Source organism: Meles meles, chromosome 3 (genome assembly GCF_922984935.1).
Source record: "Meles meles chromosome 3, mMelMel3.1 paternal haplotype, whole genome shotgun sequence".
In the NCBI taxonomy this organism is placed as follows: domain Eukaryota; kingdom Metazoa; phylum Chordata; class Mammalia; order Carnivora; family Mustelidae; genus Meles; species Meles meles.
Window position 1 is genome coordinate 4,910,260 of NC_060068.1, and position 14,186 is coordinate 4,924,445.

At 37.5% G+C, this 14,186-nt stretch overlaps 1 pseudogene; it reads right to left on the minus strand.

Annotated features, from left to right (window-relative positions):
- Positions 1-12,306: 12,306 nt before the first annotated feature.
- LOC123938372 lies at positions 12,307-13,228 on the minus strand (annotated as a pseudogene).
- Positions 13,229-14,186: the final 958 nt, after the last annotated feature.

Below are 14,186 nucleotides of genomic sequence, written 5' to 3' on the forward strand. Positions count from 1 at the left end.
GTTTTCATGATGCTTTATTGTTTTACCTTAAACAGATATAAGGCCATTTTGATTTACATTTATTTTTAATTTTCAGATGATATGGAAGAATGAACATCTATTTCTTTTTTTTTTTTTACATACAAGTGTACAGTTGATCCAGGAGTTTTACTGAACAGAATTTCCCTTTCACTGACATAAATGGCTGACTTTGGTAAATTATCAATATATGTACAAATCCATATCTGTAGTGCTTAATTTATTGCATCAGTCTATACTTATACCAATACAACAATTAATTATTGTATTTTGTTATAATTTTTGATATTTCCTAATGTAAATATCCTCATTTTATGAATTGTGAATTTTCTTTGAGCTACTTTGGCATTTGCATGTATTTATCAATTCTGTTGTCAACTTGAAAGTGTTCATATTCACACACAAACTGATGGAGTTTAGTGAAAATTATATTAAATTTACAAGCATAGGGCACCTGGGTGGCTCAGTGGGTTAAGCCTCTGCCTTCAGCTCAGGTTATGATCTCGGGGTCCTGGGATCGAGCCCCACATCGGGCTCTCTGCACAGTCTGCTCCCCCCCACCTGCCTCTCTGCCTACTTGTGATCTCTCTCTCTGTCACATAAAGAAATAAAAAAATTTAAATTTAAAATTTAATTTTAAAAAATTTACAAGCATAGAAATAAAATTTACTTTAGTATAATAATTATGCATATAGCAATATTGTTCAATTTAGTGATTTGTAATTGTTTTTCCCTGATAATATCATTCATGCTTATTATGCCAAACATAGCTTATCTGCATATCATTTATTCTAAAAGATTTCAAGTTTTATTGCAATGCCTACATTTCTCCATATCTTATATAGCTGTAATTTTCACCCTAATATACACAGAATGTATCATCTAACAATTCTACTCTTAGGTAAAATACCCATCAGAAATTCATATATGTGTGTTCCAGAAGGCAATTATTAGAATGTTCATAGCAGGGCTATACACAATCGATCCAACCAGATACAACTTGCAGAAATAGGACAGGCATCTAAGCTAACTAATGACACTACCTGACAACAAGACCACAGTGTCTCCAGACTGGGCACTTAAAAATACACCCTGGAGCACCTGGGTGGCTCAGTGGGGTAAGCCTCTGACTACAGCTCAGGTCATGGTCTCAGGGTCCTGGGATTGAGCCCTGCATTGGGATCTGTGCACAGCAGGGAGGCTGCATCCCCCCTTTCTCTGCCTACTTGTGATCTCTGTCTCTGTCAAATAAATAAATAAATAATCTTAAAAAATTACACCCACCAAATCTGAAAAAAAAAATGTCAAAGTAGACCATGCAGTTTGCTATACTGAAGGCAACTGCCACACAGTAACAACAGTAAGGTGCCAGCAACTACAAAGGAGACATCCTTGAAGCACCTGGTTCTGGTGAACAGGGAGCATTATACTGCAGGGCACTACAAGAGCTCCCTTTCATAAGGCCTCTCCTTGTAATATGAAGAAACATCGATGACTTTCCTAATACATAGAAACACACACAGAGAGATAGACAAAATGAGGAGACAAAGGAATAGGAACTAAATGAAAGAACAGAAAAAAATAATGTGGCAAAAGAGCTAAATCAAAGGCAGATAAGCATTATGACTAATTAAGAATTCCAAGTAGTGGTCATAGAGATATTGGAGTTGAGAAAAGAGTGCAAGATCACAGTATGACCTTTAACAAAGAGAAAGGACATACAAAAATAAACAAAGATAATGAGTGCAACAAATGAAATTAAATATACATTATAGGGAATAAATAGTAAACTAGAGGAGGCGTACTAATGGATCAGTGAGCCTGAGGACAGAGTAGTGGAAAACAAACAGGTGAAAAGAAAAAAAAATACAAAATTAGAATAGGTTAAAATAACTCAGCAGTATCATTAACTGTAATCAAATTTATATTATAAGTATCCCAGAAGAAGAAAAGTGAGAAAAAGGGAGAGAAGACATAGTTGAAAATTTTTCCAATTTGGGAAAATAAACACATCCACCTCCAGAAGGCAGGGGGACCCCAAAAAGATCCACAGAAGGAGTTCCTTACCAAGGTACATTAAAATTAAAATAGCAAAGCGTAGTGATAAAGAGTGCACTTTAAAACCAGCAAACAGTTGAATGCTGGGAAACGGTAAAGTAAGAGGACCCTAAGCTCACCTTGTCCTGCAGATACAACTATATAACACTCACTTCAATGTAAACAACTCAGAAAAAGGCCAAAAGATTGGTAGAACAAACCCCACAACTAAATGTAGAGAAGAGGCACATTGAAGAGGATAGGAAAGACAGAGATGGTAGTGAGGAGCTAAAGGGACCTTGGGACTATCCATGAAAGGAAGGGACCCATGGGAATAGAGAAGGGAGAGAAACACTACTGCATGGGTAAGCCTCATGGGGAAGACAAATCTCCATATCTTTTGGCTTTGAAATATCTTTTGAGATATCCCTGACTCTCGCTGTTTGACTTATTTCACTTAGCATAATTTCCTCCAGTCCCATCCACGTTGATACAAAAGTTGGGTATTCATCCTTTTTGATGAAGCATAATATTCCATTGTATATATGGATCATATCTTCTTTATCCATTTGTCTGTTGAAGGGCATCTTGGCTCTTTCCACAGTTGGGCGATTGTGGACATTGCTGACATGAACTTTCGGGTACATAAAGTCCTTCTTTTCACTACATCTGTATATTTGGATGTAAATACCCAGTAATGCAATTGCAGGGTAATAGGGTAGCTTTATTTTTAATTTCTTAAGAAATCTCCATACTGTTTTCCAAAGTGGCTGCACCAACTTGCATTCCCACCAACAGTGTAAGAGGGTTCCCCTTTCTTCACATCTTCTCCAACACACATTGTTTACTGTCTTGTTAATTATGGTCATTCTAACTGGTGTAAGGTGGTATCTCAATGTGGTTTTGATTTGAATTTACCTGATTTCTAGTGATGATGAACATTTTTTCATGTGTCTCTTCACCATTTGTATGTCTTCTTTGGATAATAAATCAAGCAGAGAAAATGAATTATCACATAGTGTCACTAACTTGTGGAGAATAAGGAATAACAAAGAGGACATTAGGAGAAGGAAAGGAAAAGTGAATGGGAAGAAATCAGAGGGGGAGACAAAAGATGAGAGACTGTAGACTCTGAGAAACAGACTGGGGGTTTTGGAAGAGAGGGAGGGGGAGTTTTGGTTGAACCTGGTGGTGGGTATTAAGGAGGGCTTGTGTTGCTTGGAGCACTGGGTATTGTACATAAGCAATGAATCTTGGAACATGAAAAAAATAAAATTCAGATGTTTAAAAATTAAATTAAATTAAATAAAAAAAAAAACAGTCCTATCAGTAAGCTGAAGGCAGACAATGGGTTTGACTGTGGGCCGTGCCTGTCAATGAAATCTAGGTGATCAACACAGGGAAAGCACCCTGTAGTCTGGTGTTATTAGGTCTATGATAAACATCTGGGCTGTCTCCATTCAAGTTCAAGGTGGCTCCAAATGGGTCCACTCACACAGCAGGAACAAAACCCTGCCCAAAATAAGCAAAGAGAGCCACACCAATAACTGAAATAAAGAAAAGGTGAACCACGAGAGACTATGGACTCTGAAAAACAATCTGAGGGTTTTGAATGGGCTGGGGGTGGGAGGTTGGGGGACACAGGTGGTGAATATTAAGGAGGCCACGTATTTCATGGAGCACTGGGTGTGGTGCAAAAATAATGAATTCTGTATGCTGAAAAGAAATTTAAAAAAAAGGAAAAGAAAAACAACAACAACAAAAAAAGTGGATCAGCTAAAACACCATGGGTCACACAAAACCCATAGAAGACACCCTTGAAAGTCCAGATTCCAGTAAACATAGGATGCTGCACTGTGGAGGGGAGAGGTCACTGCAGTATCTCTTCATAAAGTCACTGCTTCAAAAAGCAGGAGACAGAGCTGAAAATCCTAGTATACAGAAAGAAATGCAGAGTTAGAGGGAAAAAAAAGAGGAAACATAGGAATATAGCCCAAATGAAAATCCAGGACAAAATAAAAGAAAGATACCTAAGTGAAATGATGACTATTATGTCTGATAGATTGTTTGTTTTTGATGTTCTACTGTAGTTTGTTATGTAAAAGTACACTAGATTATTAGGGAAGAGATAATACAAACAATAGTAATCAGAGAAAATTCACCATCTTTTCCAACATGCCATGGGATATTTATTTATCTATCATCTATTTATCTATCTACCTATCATCTATATATCTATCTATCTATCTATCTATCTGTCTGTCTATCTATCATCTATCCTCTATCTATATCATCTATTATCATCTATCTATCATCTGTCTACCTGTAAACTATATGGACTGTGTGATGTGGTTGTTTATAATTGAAAATTCAGGAAAGAAATCACATGGATGTTGCATAAAGCATTTTCTTTTCTTTTTTTTTTTTTTTCGGTGATTGACTCTATCCTATATCTGAAACTAATAACACAATACATCAAGTATATTATATCCTGATTTCCATAGGGGAAAAAATGAAAGTATTATTTTGGTAAGCTAAGCACCAGGATGTTCTGTAAAGATTTTTTTTTTTAATTGCAAGTTGCCATGTAACAATTCCTTTTTCTTTGTTTGTTTCTTCAAATTTTTATTTTAATGGCACTTAGTCTACTTAGATTTTAATATTCATTTCAGGTGTAAAATTTAGTGATTCATCACTTATATACAGCACTCAGTGTTCATCACAAATGCACTCTTTAATATCAATCACCTCTTTAACCCATCCCTGCTCTCACCTCTCTTCTAATAATCATCAGTTTGTTCTCTATAATTATAAGTTTGTTTCTTAGGTTGTCTCTTCTTTCTTCCCCCATGTTCATTTGTTTTATTTATTAAATTTCACATATGAGAGAAATCATGTTAATTTTCTTGTCTGACAGCTTACTTTACTTAACATAATACTAATACTTTTTATTTCCATCCATGTTAGTGCAAATGGCTATATATATATATATATATATATATATATATATATATATAAAGATAGATCTAGAGAGGAGTCAAGATGGCGGAGAAGTAGCAGGCTGAGACTACATCAGGTAGCAGGAGATCAGCTCGATAGCTTATCTAAACATTGCAAACACCAACAAATCCAACGGGAGATCAAAGAGAAGAAGAAGAGCAATTCTAGAAACAGAAAATCAACCACTTTCTGAAAGCTGGACAAAATGACAAGGCGGAAAAAATCACCACAAACAAAAGAACAAGAGACAGTACCGAAGGCTAGGGACCCAATCAACACAGACATTGGTAATATGTCAGATCAAGAGTTCAGAATGACGATTCTGAACATTCTAGACGGGCTCGAAAAAGGCATGGAAGATATTAGAGAAACCCTCTCTGGAGATACTAAAGCCCTTTCTGGAGAAATTAAAGAAGTAAAATCTAACCAAGTAGAAATCAAAAAAGCTATTAATGAGGTGCAATAAAAAATGGAGGCTATCACTGCTAGGATCAATGAGGCAGAAGAAAGAATTAGTGATATAGAAGACCAAATGACAGAGAATAAAGAAGCCGAGCAAAAGAGGGACAAACAGCTATTGGACCACGAGGGGAGAATTTGAGAGATAAGTGACACCATAAGATGAAACAACATTAGAATAATTGGGATTCCAGAAGAAGAAGAAACAGAGAGGGGAGCAGAAGGTCTATTGGAGAGAATTATTGGAGAAAATTTCCCTAAGATGGCAAAGGGAACAAGCATCAAAATCCAGGAGATGCAGAGAACCCCCCTCAAAGTCAACAAGAATAGGTCCACACCCCGTCACCTAATAGTAAAATTTACAAGTCTTAGTTACAAAGAGAAAATCCTGAAAGCAGCCCGGGAAAAGAAGTCTATAACATACAATGGTAAAAATATTAGATTGGCGGCAGACTTATCCACAGAGACCTGGCAGGCAAGAAAGAGCTGGCATGATATATTCAGAGCACTAAACGAGACAAACATGCAACCAAGAATACTCTCTCCAGCTAGGCTATCATTGAAAATAGAAGGAGAGATCAAAAGCTTCCAGGACAAACAAAAACTGAAAGAATTTGCAAACACCTAACCAGCTCTATAGGAAATATTGAAAGGGGTCCTCTAAGAAAAGAGAGAGCCTAAAAGTAGTAGATCAGAAAGGTACAGAGACAATATACATTAACAGTCACCTTACAGGCTAATAATGGCACTAAATTCATATCTCTAAATAGTTACCCTGAATGTTAATGGGCTAAATGCCCCAATCAAAAGACACAGGGTATCAGAATGGATAAAAAAACAAAACCCATCAGTATGTTGCCTACAAGAAACTCATTTTAGACGCGAAGACACCTCCAGATTTAAAGTGAGGGGGTGGAAAACAATTTACCATGCTAATGGGCATCAGAAGAAAGCTGGGGTGGCAATCCTTATATCAGATCAATTAGATTTCAAGCCAAAGACTATAATAAGAGATGAGGAAGGACACTATATCCTACTCAAAGTGTCTGTCCAACAAGAAGATCTAACAATTTTAAATATCTATGCCCCTAACGTGGGAGCAGCCAACTATATCAACCAATTAATAACAAAATCAAAGAAACACATCAATAATAATACAATAATAGTAGGGGACTTGAACACTCCCCTCACTGAAATGGATAGATCATCCAAGCAAAAGGTCAACAAGGAAATAAAGGCCTTAAATGACACACTGGACCAGATGGACATCACAGATATATTCAGAACATTTCATCCCAAAGCAACAGAATACACATTCTTCTCTAGTGCACATGGAACATTCTCCAGAATAGATCACATCCTGGGTCACAAATCAGGTCTCAACCACTATCAAAAGATTAGGATCATTCCCTGCATATTTTCAGACCACAATGCTCTGAAGCTAGAACTCAATCACAAGAGGAAAGTTGGAAAAAACCCAAATACATGGAGACTAAACAGCATCCTTCTAGCATCCAACAGCATCATTCTAAAGAATGAATGGGTCAACCAGGAAATTAAAGAAGAATTGAAAAAATTCATGGAAACAAATGATAATGAAAACACAATGGTTCAAAATCTGTGGGACACAGCAAAGGCAGTCCTGAGAGGAAAATATAGAGCGGTACAAGCCTTTCTCAAGAAACAAGAAAGGTCTCAAGTACACAACCTAGCCCTACACAAAAAGGAGCTGGAGAAAGAACAAGAAAGAAACCCTAAACCCAGCAGGAGAAGAGAAATCATAAAGATCAGAGCAGAAATCAATGAAATAGAAACCAAAAAAACAATAGAAAAAATCAATGAAACTAGGAGCTGGTTCTTTGAAAGAATCAATAAGATTGATAAAACCCTGGCCAGACTTTTCAAAAAGTAAAGAGAAAGGACCCAACTAAATAAAATCATGAATGAAAGAAGAGAGATCACAACTAACATCAAAGAAATACAGACAAATATAAGAACATACTATGAGCAACTCTACGCCAACAAATTTAACAATCTGGAAGAAATGGATGCATTCCTAGAGACAAATAAACTACCACAACTGAACCAGGAAGAAATAGAAAACCTGATCAGGCCCATAACCAGTAAGAAGATTGAAACAGTCATCAAAAATCTCCAAACAAACAAAAGCCCAGGGCCAGATGGCTTCCCAGGGGAATTCTACCAAACATTTAAAGAAGAACTAATTCCTATTCTCCTGAAACTGTTCCAAAAAATAGAAATGGAAGGAAAACTCCCAAACTCATTTTATGAGGCCAGCATCACCTTGATCCCAAAACCAGACAAGGATCCCACCAAAAAAGAGAACTACAGACCAATATCCTTGATGAACACAGATGCAAAAGTTCTCGCCAAAATACTAGCCAATACGATTCAACAGTATGTTAAAAGGATTATTCACCACGATCAAGTGGGATTTATTCCAGGGCTGCAGGGTTGGTTCAACATCCGCAAATCAATCAATGTGATAGAACACATTAATAAAAGAAAGAACAAGAACCATATGATACTCTCCATAGATGCTGAAAAAGCATTTGACAAAGTACAGCATCCCTTCCTGATCAAAACTCTTCAAAGTGTAGGCATAGAGGGCACATACCTCAATATTATCAAAGCCATCTATGAAAAACCCACCGCAAATATCATTCTCAATGGAGAAAAAATGAAAGCTTTTCTGTTAAGGTCAGGAACACAGCAGGGATGTCCATTATCACCACTGCTATTCAACATAGTACTAGAAGTCCTAGCCTCAGCAATCAGACAACAAAAAGAAATTAAAGGCATCCAAATCAGCAAAGAAGAAGTCAAACTATCACTCTTTGCAGATGATATGATACTATATGTGGAAAACCCAAAAGACTCCACTCCAAAACTGCTAGAACTTGTACAGGAATTCAGGAAAGTGTCAGGATATAAAATCAATGCACAGAAATCGGTTGCATTTCTGTACACCAACAACAAGACAGAAGAAAGAGAAATTAAGGAGTCAATCCCATTTACAATTGCACCCAAAATTATAAGATACCTAGGAATAAACCTAACCAAAGAGGCTAAGAATCTATACACAGAAAATTATAAAGTACTCATGAAAGAAATTGAGGAAGACACAAACAAATGGAAAAATGTTCCATGCTCCTGGATTGGAAGAATAAATATTGTGAAAATGTCTATGCTACCTAAAGCAATCTACACATTTAATGCAATCCCTATCAAAATACCATCCATTTTTTTCATAGAAATGGAACAAATAATCCTCACATTTATATGGAACCAGAAAAGACCTCAAATAGCCAAAGGAATATTGAAAAAGAAAGCCAAAGTTGCTGGCATTCACAATTCTGGACTTCAAGCTCTATTACAAAGCTGTCATCATCAAGACAGCATGGTACTGGCACAAAAACAGACACATAGATCAATGGAACAGAATAGAGAGCCCAGAAATAGACCCTCAACTCTATGGTCAACTAATCTTTGACAAAGCAGGAAAGAATGTCCAATGGAAAAAAGACAGCCTCTTCAATAAATGGTGCTGGGAAAATTGGACGGCCATATGCAGAAAAATGAAATTGGACCACTTCCTTACACCACACATGAAAATAGACTCGAAATGGATGAAGGACCTCAATGTGAGAAAGGAATCCATCAAAATCCTTGAGGAGAACGCAGGCAGCAACCTCTTCGACCTCAGCCATAGCAACATCTTCCTAGGAAAAACGGCAAAGGCAAGGGAATCAAGGGCAAAAATGAACTGTTGGGATTTCATCAAGATGAAAAACTTTTGCACAGCAAAGGAAACAGTTAACAAAACCAAAAGACAACTGACAGAATGGGAGAAGATATTTGCAAACGACATATCAGATAAAGGGCTAGTATCCAAAATCTATAAGGAACTGAGCAAACTCAACACCCAAAGAACAAACAATCCAATCAAGAAATGGCAGAGGACATGAACAGACATTTCTGCAAAGAAGACATCCAGATGGCCAACAGACACATGAAAAAGTGCTCCACGTCACTCGGCATCAGGGAAATACAAATCAAAACCACAATGAGATATCACCTCACAACAGTCAGAATGGCTAAAATGAACAAATCAGGAAATGACAGATGCTGGCGAGGATGCGGAGAAAGGGGAACCCTCCTCCACTGTTGGTGGGAATGCAAGCTGGTGCAACCACTCTGGAAAACAGAATGGAGGTTCCTCAAAATGTTGAAAATGTTGAAAATAGAACTACCCTATGACCCAGCAATTGCACTACTGGGTATTTACCCTAAAGATACAAACATAGTGATCCGAAGGGGCACGTACCCGAATGTTTATAGCAGCAATGTCTACAATAGCCAAACTATGGAAAGAACCTAGATGTCCATCAACAGATGAATGGATACAGAAGATGTGGTATATATACACAATGGAATACTATGCAGCCATCAAAAAAATGAAATCTTGCCATTTGCGACGACATGGATGGAACTAGAGGGTATCATGCTTAGTGAAATAAGTCAATTGGAGAAAGACAACTATCATATGATCTCCCTGATATGAGGACATGGAGAAGCAACATGGGGGGTTAGGGGGATAGGAGAAGAATAAATGAAACAAGATGGGATTGGGAGGGTGACAAACCATAAATGACTCTTAATCTCACAAAACAAACGGGATTGATGGGGGGAGGTGGGGTTGGGAGAGGGGGAGGGGGCTATGGACATTGGGGAGGGTATGTGCTAATGTGAGTGCTGTGAAGTGTGTAAACCTGGTGATTCACAGACCTGTACCCCTGGGGATAAAAATACATTATATGTTTATAAAAAAAAATTGGAAGGGGAGGAGAACCATAAGAGACTATGGACTCTGAAAAACAACTTGAGGGTTTTGAAGGGTCAGGGGTGGGAGGTTGGGGGAACAGGTGGTGGGTAATAGGGAGGGCACGTTTTGCATGGATCACTGGGTGTTGTGCAAAAACAATGAATACTGTTACGCTGAAAAAATAAATAAATTAAAAAAAAATAGAGTTACCCTATGACCCTGCAATTGCACTACTGGGTATTTACCACATAGATACAGATGTAATGAAAAGAAGGTTCATCTATACCCCAATGTTCATAGCAGAAATGGCCACAGTCACCAAACTGTGGAAAGAGTCAAGATGCCCTTCAACAGATGAATGGATAAGGAAGATATGGTCATATATTCAATGGGATATTACTCAGCTATCAGAAAGGATGAATACCCAACTTTTGTATCAACATGGATGGGACTGTGTTGTTGAATGAACATATGAATTACTGAATTATATACTCTGCTCTACATTACATCTGCTTACATAGATCCTTTTAATATTATGTGTTGAAATAGATTATATGGCCAAAATTAGCAAGACAGGAAACAACGTGTGTTAGAGAGGATGTGGAGAAAGGGGAACCCTCTTACACTGTTGGTGGGAATGCAAGTTGGTGCAGCCACTTTGGAGAACAACGTGGAGATTCCTCAAGAAATTAAAAATAGAGCTTCCTTATGACCCTGCAATTGTACTACTGGTTATTTACCCCAAAGATACAGATGTAGTGAAAAGAAGAGCCATCTGTACCCCAATGTTTATAGCAGCAATGGCCATGGTCACCAAACTGTGGAAAGACCCAAGATGCCCTTCAACGGACAAATGGATAAGGAAGATGTGGTCCTTATACACGATGGAGTATTATGCCTCCATCAGAAAGGATGAATACCTAACTTTTGTAGCAACATGGACGGGACTGGAAGAGATTATGCTGAGCGAAATAAGTCCAGCAGAGAGACTCATTTATCATAAGGTTTCACTTATTTTTGGAGCATAACAAATAGCATGGAGGATTTAGGGAGATGGAGAGGAGAAGGGTGTTGAGGGAAATTGGAAGAGGATGTGAACCATGACAGACTATGGACTCTGAAAAACAACCTGAGGGTTTTGAAGGGGTGGGGGATGGGAGGCTGGGGGAGCCAGGTGGTGGTTATTATGGAGGGCACGTATTGCATGGAGCACTGGGTGTAGTGCAAAAACAATTAATTCTGTTACACTGAAAAGAAATAAAAAAAAAAAGAAATAGATTTTATCTCCTTTTCATTGTGTTTCAGATATTAAGGAGGATATTACAATATATTTATTATGACATGCAAGCACTGAGTAGATAGGGGTGAAATATATTTTAGAAGATAAATAATCTTGATAATAACACAATTTTTCCAGCTTACAGATTGGAAATGGATCCAATTTCAAAAATGTGGAGCACTGGGTCTTGTAAGCAGACAATGAATTATGGAACACTACATCAAAAAGTATGAGGTAGGGTGCCTGGGTGTCTCAGTGGCTTAAACCTCTGTCTTGGGCTCAGGTCATGATCCCAGGGTCCTGGGATCAAGCCCCACATAGGGCTCTCTGCTCAGCGTGGAGCCTGCGTCTCCCTCTCTGGCTCCCCCTGCTTGTGTTCTCTCTATGTCTCTCTTTTTCTGCCAAATAAATAAATAAATAAATCTTTAAAAAAAACCCAAAAGTATGAGGTACTGTATAGCCACTAACATAAAATTTTTAAAAATATATAACTTTAAGCTATTCTGAAACAAGCAGGATTCAAGATATTTGTCATCAATTTATCAATTTTATAAATATTTCTGGGAACTTACATATTCCAAAACAGTATCCCAAACAAAATGATCTGTGTTGTTCAGTCTCAATCAATAAGGGTTCCCAAAGTGACTATTTCCTGTACAAATATCCATTATACCAACAGTATTCTCATGGCTCCAATAACCTCTTTATTCCTCAGGCTGTAGATAAATGGGTTCAGAAGGGGTGTGATGATTGTATAAAACACTGCCACTGCTTTATCCTGTCCTTGGGAATGCAAGGAGTGTGGCCTTGTATAGGTGGAGAGAGCAGTCACATAGAACAAGCTTGCCACTATCAAGTGAGAGGAGCAAGTGGAGATAGCTTTTGTCTGTCCTTTACCCGAGATCATCCTGAACACCACAGTAAGGACACGGGCATAGGAAGCTAGAATAGCCATGAATGGTAGCAGCAGAATAATAAGCCCACTCAGGAGGACTGTATGCTCATACTGGGATGTGTCCTGACACACCAGTTGTAATAGAGATGGAAGTTCACAGAAAAAGTGGTTGATGAGCCGTGATCTACAAAACGGAAGATGAAATACATACAATGTGTGTACTAAGGCATTGATAGAACAGCTGGTCCATGCACATGTGACCATGAACGAACAGATCTTCTTGTTCATGAGTATGGGATAGTGTAAAGGGTGACAAATGGCTACATATCGATCATAAGACATGAAACCAAGAAGAAGGGCTTCAGTACCACCAAGGACTATGAACACAAATGTTTGAATCACACAGCCTAAAAAAGTAATTGTCTTACTATTTGGAAAGAAAGTTAGTGGTCATCTTGGGCACTGTGGTGGAAATGTTCATTATATCCATGAAGGAGAGTTGACTGAGTAGAAAGTACATTGGAGTGTGGAGTCTGGTGTCCAGTTGAATGAGAAGAATCAGTATTATATTCCCTATCAGAGCCACTGCAAAGAGAATTACAATGGCAACAAAGAGGAAAGCATCCTTTTGACCAAACTGGAAAAGACCAGAGAGTATAAAATCCATTCTGATGCTTTGATTTGCTGTCTTCATAGTTTAATTTGAAATATCACAGCACATATTATCTGAATATTCCATGAAAGGTCAATGATCTCACTTCAAGAGAAAAGAAAATAATGACTATTAAGTGCCTTGAATTGGCTTCACACCATTTCCATATCCAAGTAAAATATAAAGACTTAACATTACTTTCATTTTCTTTGCAAAATGAGTGGAAAAAATTTATCATATTCCAGTAACTTTCAGAGAATAAACACTGGATAATCAGAGCTTATCCAATCTCTTTACATACAAGACAACTGTTAGAGAATATATGTGTATTCATTTTCCATCATCTCTATATTTATTTATTATCAAATGTATTACTCACACTCAATTACCCAATGAATTTGTGGCAGTATAAAAAGCACCCTAAATTTCTGTACAGTTTGAAAAACACATGTTTTATCCTCTTTTTTCCCTTTAAATACAGAATTCTTAGGTCTTTTTAGGCATATACAAAGTTATCTAGTCATTTTTCACCACCTCTGATTCTAAAAGGTAATACTATGGTAAGTATTAAAAACATTGAATGGGACACCTGGGTATCTCAGTCAGTTAAACAGCTGCCTTTGGCTCAGGTCATGATCCCAGGGTCCTGGGATGGAGTCCACATTGGGCTCCTTGTTCTGTGGGGAGCCTGTTTCTCCCTGTGTCTGTTGCTCCCTCTTCTTGTGCTCTCTCTGCCTTTCTGTCTCTGACAAATAAGCAAATAAAAGCTTTTAAAAAATAAAAATTTTGAATGTTATAAAAATATTTTCATAAAGTTCAGGAAATTAATTTTAGGCTATGCCACATTCATGTATTATAAATAAAAAAATCACTTGACAGATGAGGAAAAAGTATGAAAGTTCATGTTAAAATGAGAAGCACCTAAAAGATATGTATCTTCTTTCCCCCCAAAAAGAAATTCTCTAACACCTAGACACCTCATCCAACATCCAAAATCATT